The 22298-nt window shown below is 39.5% G+C and overlaps 1 protein-coding gene across 3 annotated transcripts in view; it reads left to right on the top strand.

The window, feature by feature from the left end:
• nsfa (N-ethylmaleimide-sensitive factor a) overlaps positions 1-22298 on the top strand; it is a 100351-nt gene that overhangs the window by 16458 nt on the left and 61595 nt on the right. Inside the window, exon 1 of one of the 3 annotated variants that reach the window (XM_061973727.2) lies at positions 14631-14649. The exons of the other annotated variants lie outside the window; for them this stretch is intronic. The gene's annotated coding sequence lies outside the window, so the exon portion shown is untranslated. Of the gene's footprint in view, positions 1-14630; positions 14650-22298 lie in introns of those variants that run through there. 3 annotated transcript variants of the gene reach the window in all.

Raw genomic sequence — 22298 nt, 5'->3', positions numbered from 1 at the left:
AGTGATAAGTTTATAATATTTAGCACTGATGGACCTAATAATACAAAAAGCTCCTTGATAAGTTTCCCAGGAAGTGGGTCGAGTAAACATGTTGTTTGTTTTATCCCACTTACACGCTGTAATAGTTCCTCTAATGTTATTTCATCAAAAAGAGAGAGACTATTTTGTATTGCAGTATCCGTCGTAGATACAGTTGTATCTGTGTTCATAGAACCCAGTTGTAGCTGGGATGCGTTGTCTTTAATCTCCTTTCTAATGAGTTAAATTTTCTTATTAAAGAAATTCATAAAGTCTTCTGCCGAGTGGGTGGAGCTATTGGGAGGAGTCCCTTGTTGGGTTAGGGATGCTACTGTACTAAATAAAAATTTAGGGTCGTTTTTGTTGAGGCGGATGAGATTTGAGTAATATTTAGCTTTAGCTAAGGTAAGCATGCGTTTATACGATATTAAACTATCACTCCATGCTTGATGGAAAACCTCAAGCTTGGTCGCGCGCCATTTGCGTTCCAACTTTCTACATGATAATTTATGAGCTCTGGTTTCTTCTGTAAACCATGGGGTGCGCCTTTTAGGGGCCCTTTTTTGTTTTAGCGGTGCTATACTATCAATGGTTTTGCGCAGGGCATTGTCAAAGTTGTTAGTGAGGTTATCAATAGAGCCGACATAATTTGGGAATGGTGCCATTACCGAAGGCAGTAGGTCAGCAAGAGTCATCGTTGTGGCAGCATTAATGTTGCGGCTGCTATAGCAGTTATTATTATTATTAGTTTGTTGACAATGAGTCAGAACTTCGAATTTTATAAGGTAATGATCGGACATTACTTTAGTATACGGGAGTACCATAACTTTGGAGGTGGTGACACCCCTGACCAGCACTAGATCTATCGTATTGCCGTTGCGATGCGTAGGTTCATTTATTATTTGTGTAAGACCACAGCTATCAATTATAGTCTGGAGCGCCACGCACTGAGGGTCCGATGGGGTATTCATATGGATATTAAAGTCCCCCATTATGATTATATTGTCTGCGTGCGTCACTAGATCAGCAACGAACTCTGAGAATTCATTAATAAAGTCCGAGTAGGGACCTGGGGGGCGGTAGATAACAGCCATATCGAGAGGCAGCGGTGCGACAGACCTCATAGTAAGCACCTCAAACGATTTGTATTTATTATTTAGGTTAGGGGTAAGGTTAAAGTTTTCATTGTATATTAGTGCGACCCCCCCACCCCTTTTAAGGGGACGGGCAATATGCGCATTCGTATAGTTAGGAGGAGATGCCTCATTTAGCGCAAAAAATTCGTCTGGTTTGAGCCAGGTTTCGCTAAGACCAATGATGTTAAGATTGTTGTCTCTAATGACCTCATTAACTAATAACGTTTTGGGAGACAATGATCTTATGTTTAAAAAGCCCATATTATAAGTATTGGGCTGTTTTGACGAGTTTTTGTTTAAATTATCCGTAGTAGAAATATTAATAATGTTGCGTTTATTATACGTAGTGCACTTTAAATAGTTTCGACCATATCTAGGAATTGATACGACGGGAATTTTCAGATTGTTTGCTTGATGCAGCGATCGACTGAACGCATCATGATTTGCCACCTCAGTAGAATGCATATCTACCCCTGACACATTCACAGCAGAAAACACATTATGTGAGTTGTGTGTTATTCTAAGAAAATTGCTATGCGTACAGGAATTATCCAGCCTGGCGCTGGCTAGTTCTAGCTTAACTGACTCCTCACCCAAACTAGCAGGCTCTGTAATTGCCTGTGACCGGGCTTGCCCTAGTGTAGTTAGTCAAATGTGACTTAAACAGTAGTCTTATGTTTTTAGACAGGATGATGGCGCCTTCCTGGTTAGGGTGAAGGCCGTCCCTCATCAGCAAGCCTGGTTTGCCCCAGAAAGAGGGCCAATTATCAATAAACTTTAGTCCCTGTTGTCTACAGAAGCTAGCCAGCCACTTGTTAAGCGAGACTAATCTGCTATATCTCTCATCATTGCCTCTCGCAGGCAGGGGGCCAGAGACAATTACTCGATGCCTGGACATCTTTCTAGCAAGATCACAAGTCCTGGCTATGTTTCTCTTTGTAATCTCTGACTGTCTCATTCTAGTGTCATTGGAGCCAACGTGTACAACTATATTCGCATAACTAGTGGTGCGATTAGCCTGTCGTACGTGTTTACTAGGCCTGTTGCGAGTTAGCTCCCTAAGATTAGCCTCAATGTCAGGTGCTCGGGCCCCCGGGATGCACTTAATTGTGGCTGGTTTGCTAAGCTTTATGTTTCGGGTGACACCTATGACTAAGGTGTGGTGCCCGGTAGACTGGGGTGTAGGACTAGCTAAAGAGCTAAATCTATTATGCGTCTCAACCGGTACACCGTAGCTTGTAGGCCGCTTAGGACTACTACAGGCTGGGCTAGTTAGCTCGCTACAGCTAACGCTAGCAGATGTGTCCGCAACATCTAAAGTTACGAGATTACTCTGCTCTAACTGGCGGACACGGCCCTCTAGCAGAGCCAGCCTCTCCGTGAGTAAGGTGCAAGACGCACAGGAAGCCATACTCACGGTGTTTTCTGTCACCGAGTGAAGTTCCTGCTGTCTTCCGAGAAGTCCTGGTCACGGTGTGCAGGAGTAGACTCCTTCTGACCGGCGCCCGGCGACGCCTTTCTCCGCGCTAGCTTCGTTAGCTTAGCCTACACCCCTCCCGCAGCTGCTAGCTAGCTGCGGGAGGGGTGGAGAGACAGAGATCGGGTGATTTGCAAGTTAAATAGTACTACTAAATATGTTGAGAAAGTAATAAAGAAAGCTGCAGAACAATTTAAAAGCACACAAATAGAACGATACTTAGCTTTTTCGAAACAGCGAGCAGTCAGCGAGCAGTCACGCACGGTGAACCGGAACCGGTCTTTCTAGGTCACTGATGTGTGTGTGTGTGTGTGTGTGTGTGTGTGTGTGACTGGTAGGTGTGTGTGTGACTGGTAGAAAAGCTCTGACTTTCTTGGGGAAGGTAATTTTCCTGTATAAGTCGTCCCGGAATATCAGACAACTCATGTTTGTTCGATAGTCTCATGTCTTCGGTGTCAATACGGTAAAGATTTTCAATCTTTCACCATGTTTGATGCCAGTTTTCTATTGGGAATAATATTTGTTGTTGATAATTCCGAATTGTGCCTGAGAGCATTTTTAAGTACCTTGAAGTTTGAAAAGCACAATGCAAGTGAAAGCTCACGAATCAGTAGCACCTCTGCTGGTTGCTGCCAAGTAGTGCAGTCAATTGTGTATCAGTTGTTCCAATTTGTAGTCATAGTCATACATTGGTCATAATCAAAGTTCTCCTCTGTCCAGGGACTTATTTCCCAAATTCATAAACAATAAAAAAAAAAAGACAAAAGATTTTGTAAAAATAAATAATATCAATATAGTCATCAGTGTTGGGTTAGTTACAGTTACTAGTTACTTTATTTCAAAAGAAACTCAGTTACTTACACCAAAAAGTAATGTGTTACTGTGAAAAGTAACTATTTAGTTACTTATATACCTGTGTATATATATATATATATATATATATATATATATATATATATATATATATATATATATATATATATATATATATATTTATATATATATTTTTTATTTTTATTTTAATTACTATTATTTTATATATATATATATATATATATATATATATATATATATATATATATATATATATATATATATATTTTTTTTTTTTTTTTAATTTTATTTTTTTTTTAATTTTATTTTATTTTTTTTAATTATTATTATTATTATTTTTTTTTTTTAAAGGCCCCCTTTAATGCCCTTTTAGCCTTCATTTCAGTACTGTTATTGCACTGGAGAATAATACAATCTGTTAACTTGACATGCATTTGCATCACTGAACTCTGCTAAGCAATGTGGTCTACATACAACACACAAAGACAAAGATATGTTTCAAAGGGCCAATTTGTTTTAAGTCAGAACAAATTGACCAAACTATTTTAAATAACTGCAACATAACATACATAAGTAACAAACAGCATAATAACAACATAGCTGTAAACCAAGGAAGGCACACACTACATACACAAAGCCTAACCATGTCTGAAGCACAGAACACTCTACACATTTCCCCAGTTTTAGTTTAGAGATAAGGAAAGATTGGCCTGGCCCACTAGCATCCCTCTTTATGTTTGTGAACTTTATAGTCTATACATTTAGAGGGATGTGATAATCAAACACTCTAGAAGTCTAGAATGAAAGAGTATATACGAGAATTGACAGAGGGTGTACCTTCAGTGCTGCAATGGCTCTATCAATGTTGTCCTGGCTAGCAATGCCTCGTTAAAATCCAGCCACTGTTGCTTAGGAAGTGAAGTGTGTCTCTCTTTACGAGCTTCGTCGAAGCATGTTGCTTTTGTAGCTGTTTCAGCAGATTTGAATCGCTAGGATAGGATCTTTGATCCAAGACACAATTTACATTTAACTAAAAATGTTATTTTCTTTGTGGTCGACAAAAGAAAAGTAGTGAGAATATCTCCATGTTAAGAAACTCGGCTTTGGGCTTCGATATGACGTCTTGTTAGTAAACACAGACACGCCCCCTCCCACACACACACACAAACACAAAGAGCGCGCCTCTTCTCCGTCGCCTCTTCTGAAGCGCTCCAATAAAACACACTCAGATCTTCTCAGTTTCTAGCCGATACTACATAAAAAATTACCTAAAGTCACGCAGTAACGCATCATGTAGTAACGGTAACTGAGTTACTGAATATAAAAAAATAACGCGTTAGATTACTATTTACCGCCGAAAGTAACGGCGTTACAAAGTAATGTCCCAACACTGATAGTCATTGTAGCATCGACTATATACAGCTCTTGTACTTGCTTGGTATCGTTACAGTCGATATTTGTATAGATCCACCCATTTGTTTCAGGAGCACTAGCTAGCTTTAACAGTTAGCTATTGTATCTTCCTACTGTGTGTTGTGAAGTATGTTTAGCCAATTACTCGTCCTGCAGGGATGATACTTGTAAGACATTTTGTTTATTTGTTGCCGTGGCGGCGAGGATTAGTGATTTAGAAGTAGCTAAAACAAGTCACGCTATCAAGTTTGCACATGTTTTATTACGCGGAAATCAGGCCCTTTGTGTTTTCCTGTTGTGCCCTAATTTATCCATCTGAACATTGTGAAATAAAAAAATAAAAAATGCATATATTAATATATACATATATTGATTGATATATATATATATATATATATACATCAATATTTGCAGTAGTAATACGGCCTTATATATTACAGTTAATAGTATTCCAAAACGATTGACATTTAAGGAGTCACTGATCATTTCAGTTTATCAGCCAGGTTAGTTTGACTTGGTGTGCTGCTTTAATGTGAATGAGAGAATGATATGGGTCATATCAACCTCAGCAGAGCCTCAACAATTCAACTAAAAAAACGTATAAAATATGGGCGCTTGTTCTTTCCCTCACAGTAATTTAGACACGGTCACGTCACATTAATACATACAGCGCAACCGGAAAGTATTCACTGCTCTTCACTTTTCCCACATTATGTTATAGCCTTATTCAAAAATGGAATAAATAAATGTTTGTCCTCAGAAATTCGACAGACAATACCCCATTATGACAATGTGATTTTACATTTTTATTTTTATTTAGCAAATTTATTAAAAATAGAAAACAAAGAAAAATCACATGTCCATAAGTGTTTACAGCCTTTGCTCAATACTTGTTGATGCACCTTTGGCAGAAATTACAGCCTTAATTATGTTTTAATACGATGCCACAAGTTTGGCACACCTATCTAGGGCTGGGCGATATGGCCTTTTATTAATATCTCGATATTTTTAGGCCATGTCACGATACACGATATATATCTCCATATTTTGCCTTAGCCTTGAATGAACACTTGATGCATATAATCACAGCAGTATGATGATTGTATGTGTCTACATTAAAGCATTCTTCTTCATACTGCATTAATATATGCTCATTTTAAACTTTCAGGCAGAGAGGGAAACCACAACTAAGTCAATTTACCAAAAGTGTATTTATTAAACAGTTATCAAGCAGTGGCACAGACATTCATGTCATTCCCAAAACAAAGTGCAAGATTGTCAGAGACATTTTAAAATAAACTATAATGCACTTTTGTGAATTATGTCACTAAGATGACATATCAAAACAACACTAAATTAAAGTGTACTTTTTGTACAGAACGCCACCACAATAGTTAAAAACAAATAAAGTGCACTTTTGTGCATGATGTCACGCAAGATATTTCAATAACTGTCAAATAAAAATGAGCTGTATATTAGGTTCTTGCGGACGTTATCTCCTTCTGTTGTTGACTATTTTTTTCATACGGTGTTGCTGTGGAAATAGTTGCTTCGGCATTTTGTTGGTGTGGCACCGGCCGGAGATGTTGACATGCGGAGTTTCAAGCACTCCTCATTCTCTAGCGCGGTGTTTTTCAACCTTTTTTGAGCCAAGGCACATTGTTTGCGTTGAAAAAATTCGAAGGCACACCACTAGCAGAAATCATTAAAAAACGAAACACAGTTGACAGTAAAAAGTTTAAAGTCAATTGTTGGGTATGACTTTAAAGTATAACTGTCAGGAATTGTAGGTGCCGAACCCCAAGATGCAGAGAAGGCGGAAGGCATTGTACGAGAAAACATGATTTAATTAAACACTAAGGCAAAACAACAAACGAAAGGGTAACAACAAAAGGCGCGCACAAGGCGGAGAACAAACTTGGTTATGAACTAAAATAGCACAGAGGCTAACTTTGGATAAGAAACAAAAACACTTACTGTGACACGAAGGAACTAGGACCTGAGCAGAGTGAAACAAAAGTAGACAGAGCTACAACGACAAGTGTTAAGACAGGTAGTAATGACAATGATCCAGCACTGACTGGAGGGGAAGGCAGGTTTAAATAGCAGCTGGCTGATTGACACCAGGTGTGGCCTGGTGCCAATCAGTCACAGCTGAGGGGACACAGCACTCAGGGAGACAAGTAGGAAATAAAGACAAAATAAAAGCGCTGACAGAAAACTAAGACAAACGCAGAGAAAAAACTAAAACACAGTCAAACTGTCAAGGACAAGCCTGACAATAACCCAGCGTGCATCAATGTTGCTCTTGTCTCAAAGTAGGTGTACTGTCACCATCTGTCACATCACGCCCTGACTTATTTTGAGTTTTTTGCTGTTTTCCTGTGTGTAGTGTTTTAGTTCTTGTCTTGCGCTCCTAATTTGGTGTCTTTTTCTCTTTTTTTGGTATTTTCCTGTAGCAGTTTCATGTCTTCCTTGACCGCTATTCCCCACACCTGCTTTGTTTTAGCAATCAAGAATATTTCAGTTGTTTTTATCCTTCTCTGTGGGGACATTGTTAATTGTCATGTCATGTTCGGATGTACTTTGTGGACGCCGTCTTTGCTCCACAGTAAGTCTTTGCTGTCGTCCAGCATTCTGTTTTTGTTTACTTTGTAGCCAGTTCAGTTTTAGTTTCATTCGGCATAGCCTTCCCTAAGCTTCAATGCCTTTTCTTAGGGGCACTCACCTTTTGTTTATTTTTGGTTTAAGCAACCTTTTTACCTGCACGCTGCCTCCCGACATCTACAACGCAATTAGCTACCGGCTGCCACCTACTGATATGGAAGAGTATTACACGGTTACTCTGCCGAGCTCTAGACAGCACCAACACTCAACAACAACACATAATGTGCAGACTATAATTACTGGTTTGCAAAAAATATTTTTAACCCAAATAGGTGAAACTAGATGATCTCCCACGGCACACCAGACTGTATCTCACGGCACACTGTGTGCCGTGGCACAGTGGTTGAAAAATACTGCTCTAGCGGGTGACTTTTCAAATGATGCTACATTAGCAGTGCTGCTACTTTTTGTAGCAATGCTTTTGCCGCATAAATGTTGAACATATTCCCGCTTGAAGCCAAACCACCGCTGGACGATGGATCCCGTGCTGTTTTTCTTGGTAATTAATTATTCCTCCATTTGTTACCAGATTCGCACCTTCTCTCTCTCGTATTACCACCCGCACCTCACCGTTAGCATCACAGCTAACGTTAGCATGTTGCTACCTCTCTGCTCCGCGGGAGCGTGTTACGTTGCACACGTGACGTGTGTAAGAAGGTGCACTTGTTTAAAGGCCTACTGAAATGCGATTTTTCTTATTTAAACGGGGATAGCAGGTCCATTCTATGTGTCATACTTGATCATTTCGCGATATTGCCATATTTTTGCTGAAAGGATTTAGTAGAGAACATCAACGATAAAGTTCACAACTTTTGGTCGCTGATAAAAAAGCCTAGCCTGTACCGGAAGTAGCAGACGATATGCGCGTGATGTCACAGGTTGTGGAGCTCCTCACATCTGCACATTGTTTACAATCATGGCCACCAGCAGCGAGAGCGATTCGGACCGAGAAAGCGACGATTTCCCCATTAATTTAAGCGAGGATGAAAGATTCGTGGATGAGGAACGTGAGAGTGAAGGACTAGAGGGCAGTGGGAGCGATTCAGATAGGGAAGATGCTGTGAGAGGCGGGTGGGACCTGATATTCAGCTGGGAATGACTAAAACAGTAAATAAACACAAGACATATCTATTCTATTAGCCACAACACAACCAGGCTTATGTTTAATATGCCACAAATGAATCCCGCATAACAAACACCTCCCCCCTCCCGTCCAGATAACCCGCCAATACAACTCAAACACCTGCACAACACACTCAATCCCACAGCCCAAAGTACCGTTCACCTCCCCAAAGTTCATACAGCACATATATTTCCCCAAAGTCCCCAAAGTTACGTACGTGACATGCACATAGCGGCACGCACGTACGGGCAAGCGATCAAATGTTTGGAAGCCGCAGCTGCATGCGTACTCACGGTACCGCGTCTGCGTATCCAACTCAAAGTCCTCCTGGTAAGAGTCTCTGTTGTCCCAGTTCTCCACAGGCCAATGGTAAAGCTTGACTGTCATCTTTTGGGAATGTAAACAATGAAACACCGGCTGTGTTATCCGGCACAACAGTCAGGGGGTGCATTCTACGGCGGGGGTGCGTTATCCGGCACAACACCTGCCGCAATACACCGCTTCCCACCTACAGCTTTCTTCTTTGCTGTTTCATTGAACAAATTGCAAAAGATTCACCAACACAGATGTCCAGAATACTGTGGAATTTTGCGATGAAAACAGACGACTTAATAGCTGGCCACCATGCTGTCCCAAAATGTCCTCTACAATCCGTGACGTCACGCGCAGGCGTCATCATACCGAGACGTTTTCAGCAGGATATTTCGCGCGAAATTTAAAATTGCACTTTAGGAAGCTAACCCGGCCGTATTGGCATGTGTTGCAATGTTAAGATTTCATCATTGATATATAAACTATCAGACTGCGTGGTCGGTAGTAGTGGGTTTTAGTAGGCCTTTAAGTCTCTGTGAGAAGGAGAGACAAGAAAGAGTGGGAAACGCATGCAGTGTAATGCCCGCAGCTAAAAGCAACTGCGTGAGAATGTATACTCGAATATCACGATATAGTCATTTTCTATATCGCACAGAGACAAACCCGCGATATATCGAGTATATCGATATATCGCCCAGCACTACACCTATCTTTGGGAAATGTATCCCATTCCTCTTTGCAGCACCTCTCAAGCTCCATCAGATCAAATTTTTTTTTTGTACATACATCGGCCGCACAAGTCTATAAGCCGCATGTTTACACGTTGAACCATTAAATATTTACACAGTTGCTTGTGTTCATTCACAACTTTACCAAAAGCCTACATACAGTAGCATACAGTAAGTACCCTGCCAAAGTGCTGTGTTACTCCCCCTTCTGCGCATTAAAACCACTGGAGTCGTGTACTTTGGCGCCCATTAGGAGTGGTGGATTTCCGTTTGTTATTGTCGGCTTCAGCGCTGATCTTTTAAACCAAAACATGTCTAATAATGCACCAAATGCACAATAAATCAACTTAAGGTGTTGCTCATGTTTCCATACTATTCACCAGACTCAAAATAGAACCACCCTTTCTGTTTCTGTATATCTTACTCAATCTCAAGCCCTCTGATACTGCAGTATTGATAGTTGGTGCAGACATCTAAGTGGATTCCCCCCAGAGGAAAAGACTTGATGAATAATTCAATGAGATGCTTGCAAATGTGGCCTGTTTGGATGAACAAGGGCATGTGCTGGGAGTGTCCGCTTTGCAGCTCGACACAGTCTTAACGTAGAGATTATATTTGATTCAAATACCGAAGACATCATTCAGTGAAAGTGAAAGTACATTATGTTAAACATTTAATGTTAAACCACAAAACACTTTGACCATGTCAAGTGCTGGGGTGCCATTTGAACATAAAACCCAAAACAAATATGTTTGAAATGACAAATGAACCGTCTTCTGTCGCTTGTAAATGGTTTTACAAACCCCGTTTCCATATGAGTTGGGAAATTGTGTTGGATGTAATTATAAACGGAATACAATGATTTGCAAATCCTTTTCAACCCATATTCAATTGAATATGCTACAAAGACAACATATTTGACTCATAAACTTTATTTTTTTTGTGCAAATAATAATTAAATTAGATTTTCATGGCTGCAACATGTGCCAAAGTAGTTGGGAAAGGGCATGTTCACCACTGTGTTACATGGCCTTTCCTTTTAACAACACTCAGTAAACGTTTGGGAACTGAGGAGACACATTTTTTAAGCTTCTCAGGTGGAATTCTTTCCCATTCTTGCTTGATGTACAGCTTAAGTTGTTCAACAGTCCGGGGGTCTCCGTTGTGGTATTTTAGGCTTCATAATGCGCCACACATTTTCAATGGGAGACAGGTCTGGACTACAGGAAGGCCAGTTTAGTACCCGCACTCTTTTACTATGAAGCCACGTTGATGTAACACGTGGCTTGGCATTGTCTTGCTGAAATAAGCAGGGGCGTCCATGGTAACGTTGCTTAGATGGTAACATATGTTGCTCCAAAAGCTGTATGTACCTTTCAGCATTAATGCGGGCCTTCACAGATGTGTAAGTTACCAATGTCTTGGGCACTAATACACCCCCATACCATCACAGATGCTGGCTTTTCAACTTTGCGCCTATAACAATCCGGATGGTTCTTTTCCTCTTTTTGGGTCCAGAGGACACGACGTCCACAGTTTCCAAAAACAATTTGAAATGTGGACTCGTCAGACCACAGAACACTTTTCCACTTTGTATCAGTCCATTTAAGATGAGCTCAAGCCCAGCGAAGCCGACGGCGTTTCTGGGTGTTGTTGATAAACGGTTTTCGCCTTGCATAGGAGAGTTTTAACTTGCACTTACAAATGTAGCGACCAACTGTAGTTACTGACAGTGGGTTTCTAAAGTGTTCCTGAGCCCATGTGGTGATGTCCTTTACACACTGATGTCGCTTGTTGATGCAGTACAGCCTGAGGGATCGAAGGTCACGGGCTTCACTGCTTACGTGCAGTGATTTCTCCAGATTCTCTGAACCCTTTGATGATATTACGGACCGTAGATGGTGAAATCCCTAAATTCCTTGCAATAGCTGGTTGAGAAAGGTTTTTCTTAAACTGTTCAACAATTTGCTCACGCATTTGTTGACAAAGTGGTGACCCTTGCCCCATCCTTGTTTGTGAAAGACTGAGCATTTCATGGAATCTACTTTTATACCCAATCATGGCACCCACCTGTTCCCAATGTGCCTGTTCACCTGTGGGATGTTCCAAATAAGTGTTTGATGAGCATTCCTCAACTTTATCAGTATTTATTGCCACCTTTCCCAACTTCTTTGTCACGTGTTGCTGGCATCAAATTCTAAAGTTAATGATTATTTGCAAAAAACAAAATGTTTATCAGTTTGAACATCAAATATGTTGTCTTTGTAGCATATTCAACTGAATATGGGTTGAAAAGGATTTGCAAATCATTGTATTCCGTTTATATTTACATCTAACACAATTTCCCAACTCATATGGAAACAGGGTTTGTATGTTCGCGTATTTAAAGTTCAGGGCACCCTATGCGGTCCGGATTTTATAACATTTTCGATGGTTAAAATCAGGCACTTTGAAGCTTTTTTTAGGGATATTGCGTGATGGGTAAAATTTTGAAAAAAACTTCGAAAAATATAATAAGCCACTGGGAACTGATTTTTAATGGTTTTAACAATTCTGAAATTGTGATAATGTTCCCCTTTAAACATTTAAGCAATTTTCAATAAAAGTACAGTAACCAACATTTTAAGAGTAAGATTTATCTGCTAAATAAAGTTCCCCGACCCAGCCATACAGTGTTTATTTCTTCAATATTAACAAATTTATTTTTATGTTTTAACAGCGGGTGGCAGTAGTGGGAAATAGGGACTAGGCTAGAAAGTGGTAGACAAAAACATATAGTGAATTTCTTGTTTACATTTGGGTTTTTTATTTGGTAAGTCTGGTCACTACAGGGTGAAATAGATTATTATTCTCTGATATTCGATGTCTTTAATAATGTTTTCATGGATACATTTTCTCATTGCATGTATGGTGCTTGTGTGATTTAGTTTTGGATTTGTTTCTGTATTGAGATCATTTGCCCCTGTCGACCATCATATTTTCCCCCGACATTTTTTTAATTACCTTTTATGCCTTCAATGTCTCAGCATGCCCAACTAATTACACCAACAAATCAAGTTCCAACAGTCTTAAAGGGGAACATTATCACCAGACCTATGTAAGCGTCAATATATACCTTGATGTTGCAGAAAAAAGACCATATATTTTTTTAACCGATTTCCGAACTCTAAATGTGTGAATTTTTGCGAATTAAACGCCTTTCTATTATTCGCTCTCGGAGCGATGACGTCACGTTGTGACGTCACATCGGGAAGCAATCCGCCATTTTCTCACTTTTCGTCGGGTGTAACAACACGAACAGGGACGGATTCAAGTTGCACCAGTGGCCCAAAGATGCGAAAGTGGCAAGAAATTGGACGAAATTTGTTCAAAATACGAGGGTGTGGGGAAAGCCGACAAAATGGTCAGTCGTTTGTTCCGCACACTTTACCGACGAAAGCAATGCTACGACAGAGATGCCAAGAATGTGTGGATATCCTGCGACACTCAAAGCAGATGCTGACATCAACTCCAAAACTGGACGGATCAGCTTTCAGGAAAAGAGAGCGGATGAGGGTATGTCTACAGAATATATTAATTGATGAAAACTTTATTTATTACTCGCGGTTTTACGTAAATTATTATACATAAACTGTGTTTACCAATAATTTAGCATAAAAACATTTATGTTTTTCAATCATTCGAGTACATTCGGGTAGTCTTGTGTAATGGAGTATTTTGTGTCTATTTAGGTATGGTTAACCTGAGTGCTGAAATTGTGGAAAAATATATGTTCTTAGCGCGCCTGAAATGGGCTGTCTGCACTCTCAAAGTGCATGTTGTTGCCAAATGTATTTCATATGCTGTAAACCTAGTTCATAGTTGTTAGTTTCCTTTAATGCCAAACAAACACATACCAATCGTTGGTTAGAAGGCGATCGCCGAATTCGTCCTCGCTTTCTCCCGTGTCGCTGGCTGTCGTGTTGTTTTCGTCGGTTTCGCTTGCATACGGTTCAAACCGATATGGCTCAATAGCTTCAGTTTCTTCTTCAATTTTGTTTTCGCTACCTGCCTCCACACTACAACCATCCGTTTCAATACATGCGTAATCTGTTGAATCGCTTAAACCGCTGAAATCCTAGTCTGAATCCGAGCTAATGTCGCTATATCTTGCTGTTCTATCCGCCATGTTTGTTTGTATTAGCATCACTGTGTGACGTCACAGGAAAATGGACGGGTGTATATAACGATGGTTAAAATCAGGCACTTTGAAGCTTTTTTTTAGGGATATTGCGTGATGGGTAAAATTTTGAAAAAAACTTCGAAAAATAAAATAAGCCACTGGGAACTGATTTTTAATGGTTTTAACCCTTCTGAAATTGTGATAATGTTCCCCTTTAACATAGCCCAACAGGACAATAACCAGAATATGTGAGAACGACTCCCCATCCACCAGCATCTGAATGTGGAAAACAGATTAGGATGCTGTACTGTGCATTTCCCTCTCATGCATGATTAACCTGAACTCATATGAGAACAGAATCATCTAATTTGTCGTGTTCATGCCACATTAAGACTGTTGGTACTCTCTGTCTCTAATCTGAGCAGAGAAATTCCACTTGCATGACACTTTGTCATTATATACCAGATTTGGGGTATTACCTGTTACATAATTGTTTTTATTTGTCAGGCGAATAAGCCAAAAGCTACCAAAAAGAAAACTATATGGCATGTGTGTATTTGTTAAGAATCCAGTGTCAGGATTCAGTGTGAAATACCCTCATTTCTGGCCATCATGCACTTGATCCCCATCCCTTTACTCATGTACGATAAGGCCATACCTATCACTGCCCCTTTGGCTCCGCGGCTCCACCTCGAGTCCTGCTCCGTCTCAAAAACTGTCTTCTGTCCCTCCCCTCTGCTTGCCTACGCTGGCGCCACAAGGTGGTAATATTTTTCAAGGTATGTATGGCTACACAACAGTTCGACTATTAAAACGAGGTGCCATCTTCTTTTCTGTGGTTCCTCGTGGAAAATATTCGCAATTCCCGCCTGACAGCCCGCTAATTGCTGACGGACTTGAGGGTTGCTTGCGTAGGCCACCGTTTGCAGGCGGGGATCACTTGGCGGAAATATAGATGATGTTTTGGTCCCACTGCAGCCTAGTCACTGAGTGCGTACACAAGTAGACAGGAGGGGGAAAAGCATCATCATTAGCATTCATTATTTAGCCTCCAGGGCTTTCTCCTGCGCACACACCATTTGTTGTCCCTGAGGATGAGAGCTAAATCTATTGTGCGGCATTCCATGATTACCGTTTTGATGAAGTTGGCGTGTCATCAAAAACTTTTCAGTAATGGATGACATCAAATTGGATCGGAAATTGTGTCAATAAGTTTCTCTTAGAATCAGAGGCGTGTTGATGGATTCAAAAAGGGGAACCTTGCTGAAGGACAATTAAGCAAGTATAGGTAAGGGGTGTATATACTATTTCAGGGGTCGGCAACCTTTACCACTCAAAGAGCCATTTTGACCAGTTTCACAAATTAAAGAAGACAAGGGGAGCCACAAAAATCTTTTGAAAATTAAAATGAAATAACACTATATACAAAGTTTTTTTTCTTGCTTTGTGCTATGTATAAACCAAGGGTCTCAGACACGCGGCCCACACGTTAATATGAAAATTGAACTTGCACTTACAGATGTACTGTATTTAGTGACAGTGGTTTTCTGAAGTGACAGTGGTTTTCTGAAGTGTTCCTGAGCCCATGTGGTGATATCCTTTAGAGATTGATGTCGGTTTTTGATACAGTGTCGTCTGAGGGATGGAAGGTCAAGGTCATTCAATGTTGGTTTCCGGCCATGCCGCTTATGTGGAGTGATTTCTCCAGATTCTCTGAACCTTTTGATGATATTATGGACCGTAGATGTTGAAATCCCTAAATTTCTTGCAATTGCACTTTGAGAAACATTGTTCTTAAACTGTTTGACTAGTTGCTCACGCAGTTGTGGACAAAGGGGTGTACCTCGCCCCATCCTTTCTTGTGAAAGACTGAGCATTTTTTGGGAAGCTGTTTTTATACCCAATCATGGCACCCACCTGTAATTAGCCTGCACACCTGTGGGATGTTCCAAATAAGTGTTTGATGAGCATTCCTCAACTTTATCAGTATTTATTGCCACCTTTCCCAACTTCTTTGTCACGTGTTGCTGGCATCAAATTCTAAAGTTAATGATTATTTGCAAAAAAAAAAAAGTTTATCAGTTTGAACATCAAATATGTTGTCTTTGTAGCATATTCAATTGAATATGGGTTGAAAATGATTTGCAAATCATTGTATTCCGTTTATATTTACATCTAACACAATTTCCCAACTCATATGGAAACATACCTGCCAACTACTCCGGTTTTCCCGTAATTCGTACGGTTTTCATCAACCTATTTGACGGTTGCAGTGATAAAAAATACGGTTTTTCATTAATTAAAAAAAAAAAAAGGGTGAAAACTAGCTAATTGCACCTTGTGCAGACAAGCTTTTTCGATCGGACACGGAGGAATTAGCGATGTAAAAGACCACGTTGGGACAAAAAAACACAAGTCTAATGCCGTTGCTAGCGATACAAGTGGAAAACTTTCAACGTTTTTCGTCGCCCAAACAGATTCTTTGGATGTGACAAATGCTGAAGTTTTATTTACGGAGGCAATAATTGAGCATGGATTTCCAATCGCACTGGCTGATCACATGGGACAGTTAAATGTTTGTAATGCAACCTTTAAAAATCATTACGCGGTGATCGCGGTCCCAAAAATAAACTTTTCTTACATGATAATGTCCAGAAAAATTCGCTTTATATTACTATAGAGTCCTTTTAACGAATGCGTTTGATGGTTTATCACAAACCTTAAATGAAAGAAGTCCTTTGTTCTCCTGCACCGCATGCGCTTTGGTCTTGTTTCGTGTTTGGTGCGCAATCCTGTCGGCTGTATTTCACAGCACGACATACTGTTAAAAGTGTTTATACTAATTATGCTTTCAAGTCCAAGTTGAAGAAATCTTGTTAAATGTTGACAGCATAACTACCAAAATACAGAAGTATGTCCTTAATATTTTTGCAGTGCTATTTCTGTTGAAAAGTTCAAATGATTACATTAGAGATGTGATGTGCCACTTTTCAAGTGTCTGATGGCTTAAATTAATTTTCATTAATTTTTCATATTTTGAATACTTTTGAAAGGCTTACAAAAAAACTACATTTGAATTGTAATTCCATGCTATTGACAGGACTATTAATTTTAATGAAGTTAGCTTACCATGTTTACAGTATGATAATTGTGATAGAAATGTGAATTTTAGGCACAGAATATTTTTTACAATTGAACAAGGCAGTAGATTATACAAGCTTGGACAGAAAGTTAATAATGACACCAATTTTTTTTTTTAATGGAATTGTTTAGTACTGTTTTACCATTTGTTTACTGTAAAAAGTGTTTATTCTGTTTATACTTTCAATTAACAAATTGAAGTCTTGTGAAAGGTTGACAGGATAACTGGCATTAACTGTCAAAATAATTTCAAACTATTGAAGTTAGCTTACAGAATAAACATGTCAATCAACCCATATGATTTTTGCTGTAATATTTTTGTTTTGAAAAGTCACTGTGACTGATAGAAAAGTGATGGTTTTAGCAACATTTTAACCTGTCTGAATGCTAATAATCATTTTGCGTCGGGGGCGAAGCCCTGAACCCTCCACCAGGACTTTGTCCTGGACCTACCGGGGCCTGCGGCCCTTGGACCCTGGCTACTAGGTTTTTCTGATTTCAAAAGTTGGCAGGTATGTGGAAACAGGGTTTGTATTATTAACTTACAATGGTATTCTTTTTGTATCGTTTCAGTTGTATGGAAGAGATGTGGGGTGCTTTGTCAGTTTTCTGGATGCAGTATCGCTGAAGTGTTTGATTGTGTTCATTTGCATCTATTGACCCGTGTGCGCCACATCATGTCATGGAAACAAATGGCTGTGCGGTAGCAGTACGACATCGTCGCCAGACTGCAGCAGGGAGGCAACCCTTACTTTCAAGGCAAAAAGCTGCAGGATGTCAGAGAAACCATGCGATTGGGTACAGTCATATTCTCCTAGCATTAGCTGGTGAATATTGAGGTTTATGGTTTGTCGCATACATAATTAAAAAATAGGAGGTTTTGTGAGGCAGGTTTCTAACAGGACTACAGCTGCAGTGCTCGCAATTTTAAGCATAGAAGAAGAGACTGTAAGATAACCGGGAAATGACTTTAACTAGAAATACTACATGCATGGAAATATAAAAGTATTGTTCTGAAAATGAGCCGTACGGCTCCGGATGCCATAAATACTCGGGAGACATGTGGAATTGTGCCAGCACTGCAGCATTTTTTGCTTGTTGGTTTTTCTGGTGTCAGGCTTTAAAGTTTTTAAAACATCAACAATTTTTCAAGAATACAGGATAGTCATTTGAACTTACCAAATCGGTTCATTTTAATCGTTACCGGTGCTTACTTACAATGTTACTTAAAAAAAGGAAAAAAATCAGATTTTCTCCAAAAAAAAACACCTTTTTATTTTTACTGAATTTTGCGACATGCAAGTGGAACAGAATATATTTTTTAAATACTTCATTATTATGAATAATATTTTAAATAAGTCATAAATTCACCAATATGAAATAAATCTGCTAGGAATGCAGCTGGGATAGGTTCCAGCCACCCCCGCGACCCCAAAAGGGACAAAGCGGTAAAGATGTATTGCGCCATCAAATGTGAGGATTATTGCATTTAATTAACAAACATCTTATTACATTTTATTTTACACAAATAGCACACACTCTATGGTGGTGAAATAAGTGTAATGGGTAAAAAATGTTAAAACGGAAAAACGGAATTTCTTTGTTTTCTATATTGCTATTGTTATTTAAATGTATTGTTATTACTATTATTGTTATTATTATTCTACTTGTTGTGGTTTATTCGTTACTAAGTTATATGATTTTTTTTAAACTATATTTAAAGTTGAGTTACAATAAATACTCATGTTTTCAAATAATTTAATATTGGTTTAATTAATCATGACTACAGTGTTCATCAAAATAATCGTGATTATTATTATTGGCATAATCCTCCAGTCCTACTGATTCCAATACCATTTATCTATGAGTAAGATCGGTCGATACCATTACCAATACTAATCACATGTATTCACTGTAAATTGGTCAATCTATTTATGGTGAGTACTATTGACAGTTAATGAATATCAGCATATTTAAGTTAGTTCATTATTCTCTTTATTAAATATAATTGTTTGAGAAAAAACAAAGTCAATAGTACACAATAACTAAACAAAAGCAAAAACGATTATCAGCTACTCATTTAATTCCTTTAATTTAATTTAAATTTATTTTCGCTTGCTCAAACACAAACATTCTAATCTGGATTGTTTTCCCTGGCTGCAAGCGACTTGGCAAGGTCTCTACTGCGAGACTCTCACGAAGGACAGTGCAGTGAAGACGCAACAAACTCCTTCCCCGTCTATCGTAGACACACACCTGTTGTTGTTGACCCCCGACCCACGCTTTCAACGCTTCCCCCCACGTTGTATGATGGAAACTGAGCAGCGCCCCTTGTGGCTGGCAGCTTCAGGCCGGATGCCCGCCCCCTCACTCCTCGTTGCAAGTCTTGAGTTGTATGTCTTAATATTTATATGTGCTTTGCTATGGAGTTTTTTTTGTCACTCCAGTCTGAGATCTACTTTTTTTTACTCAGCGTCAGACCCAGCATCTACTTTTTTCCCCAAGTTGTATGGGGTGCCGTAATTGGCGACCCATCAGCGTTCCCGTTCTGTTATCCTGTACAATGTTTGTCTAATCTTGTACGGGTTTATGCTGAAAATGACATTTCGTTGTGCTTCGGCAATGGCAATAAAGATCCATCCATCAACAGTAAACACCACCAATTTGTGGATCGATCTACCCTCTTACGTGTCAACAATGCTGACACACCAACAGTTGTTGTTATTTTATCCTCCCGCTACTTCTTATTAATCTACTTGTTAATTTCTTGTTAATAACTGCTTACTTTCTGCTGTAACGTGGTTCTATCTACACTTTTTACACCTTTACTAAGCATTTATTTCTTGGTGTTGTTTCAAGCAAGCTTAGCGGTTAGCTTAGCTATTAGCATGCCTGCTCTTGGTTTGCTCTTACATGTTTAGCCTCGTCCTCCAGTGATATAATACATGAAGATGATAGCTAAAATATCAAGAAATGGAGTTTGTTTCTTTTTTGTGTTTATTATTAGCTTCGACGTGTTGCTCCACACTGTGTATAGAGCAGTGGTTCTTAACCTTGTTGGAAGTACCGAACCCCACTAGTTTCATATGCGCATTCACCGAACCCTTCTTTAGTGAAAAATAAGTTACCGTATTTTTCGGAGTATAAGTCGCTCCGGAGTATAAGTCGCACCAGCCGAAAATGCATAATAAAGAAGGAAAAAAACGTATATAAGTCGCACTGGAGTATAAGTCACATTTTTTGGGGAAATGTATTTGATAAAAGCCAACACCAAGAATAGACATTTGAAAGGCAATTCAAAATAAATAAAGAATAGTGAACAACAGGCTGAATAAGTGTACGTTATATGAGGCATAAATAACCAACTGAGAACGTGCCTGGTATGTTAACGTAACATATTATGGTAAGAGTCATTCAAATAACTATAACATATAGAACATGCTATACGTTTACCAAACAATCTGTCACTCCTAATCGCTAAATCCCATGAAATCTTATACGTCTAGTCCAGGGGTCGGCAACCCGTGGCTCCAGAGCCGCATGCGGCTCTTTGATCACTCTGATGCGGCTCAGCAGCTTACTTGCCGAACCCCCCGATTTTCCCGTGAGACTTCCGGATTTCAGTGCCTCTCGCAGAAAACTCCCGGGATTAATATTCACCGAAATTCACCTTTGCAGCTATAATAAGGGCGTGCCATGATGGTGCAGCATTTGGCGCCCTCTACAATCTGTATTAACAGCGTGCCAGCCTCACCACTTGTTATACAGTATGCCTTTCAGTATGTCGCACAGAATTGCCTTTCTGCTTGCACACGCACGTGACAGCAAGGCATACTTGTTCAACAGCCACACAGGTTACACTGACGGTCACCATATAAAACAACTTTAACACTCTTACTAATAATGCGCCACACTTTGAACCAAAACCAAACAAGAATGACAAACACATTTCGGGAGAACATCTGCACCTTAACACAACATAAACACAACAGAACAAATACCCAGAATCCCATGCAGCCCTGACTCTTGCGGGCTACATTATACACCCTTGCTACCGCCACCGTCAGTGTAACCTGTGTGGTTGTTGACCAAGTATGCCTTGCTGTCACCTACTGAGCAAGTGGAAGCCCCATACAAGACGCTGGTTGTAGTGGGTGCTATATGCTGTACCATCATGGCACGCATGACGCTGACAAGCGCCATTCATATATAACCCGCGTGCCGCACCAGCGTTCAAATTCCATATTAAGGTGTGGGCAGCGTGTCTGAGACCCCTGGTTTATACGTAGCACAAAGCAAAAAAAATCTTTGTATGCAGTGTTAATTCATTTTTAAATTTCAAAAAAATGTTGTGGCTCCCATTGTTTTCTATAATTTGTGAAACTGGTCAAAATGGCTCTTTGACTGGTAAAGGTTGCCGTCCCCTGGTCTAGTCTCTTACGTGAATGAGCTAAATAATATTATTTGATATTTTACGCTAATGTGTTAATAATTTCACACATAAGTCGCTCCTGAGTATAAGTCGCACCCCCGGCCAAACAATGAAAAAAATGCGACTTATAGTCCAAAAAATATGGTATATGTTTTTGGTAACACTTTAGTATGGGGAACATATTCTAAGTAACAAAGACTTAATTTAGAGTTATGTGGTTAGAGTTAGGGTTAGAGGGTTAGGGCCAGGGTTAGAGGGTTAGGGTTATAATAAGGCCATGCCGAATAAGGCATTAATAAGTACTTAACAATGACTAGTTAAGAGCCAATATGTTACTAATTTGCATGTTAATAAGCAACTAATTCATGGTGAATATGTTCCCCATACTAAAGTGTTACCATGTTTTTTACTGAAACTTTTACTGGGATTTTATTATAGAAACAAGTCTTGCTTTTCTTTTACTGTGAAACAGAAATTGGTGGAAACAACCTTTTTGCCTGTTATTGACTATGGAGATGTGTTGTACATGAATGCTACTGCTGGTTGTCTCCACAAGCTGGATAGTGTGTACCACGGAGCACTGAGATTGATCACCAACTGCGCTCCCCTTACTCACCATTACGTATTATACTCAATGGTTAACTGGACATCTTTATGTGCTTGACGCCTCAATCATTGGTATGTTTTCATCTACAAAACCATTCTGGGTATCACTCCATCTTATCTGTCTTGTCTTTTAACAAAGAAACAAGGAATCGTTCAATGAATGTTCTGCAATTTGTCGTCCCCAAAGTAAGAACTGAACTGGGCAAGAAAGCATTTTGGTTTTCAGCAGCGAAGTCTTGGAATAACCTA

This window comes from Nerophis lumbriciformis, linkage group LG22 (genome assembly GCF_033978685.3).
Source record: "Nerophis lumbriciformis linkage group LG22, RoL_Nlum_v2.1, whole genome shotgun sequence".
Lineage (NCBI taxonomy): Eukaryota > Metazoa > Chordata > Actinopteri > Syngnathiformes > Syngnathidae > Nerophis > Nerophis lumbriciformis.
Note: the sequence above shows the minus strand (reverse complement) of the source record. Positions and strands in the feature narration are given on the sequence as shown.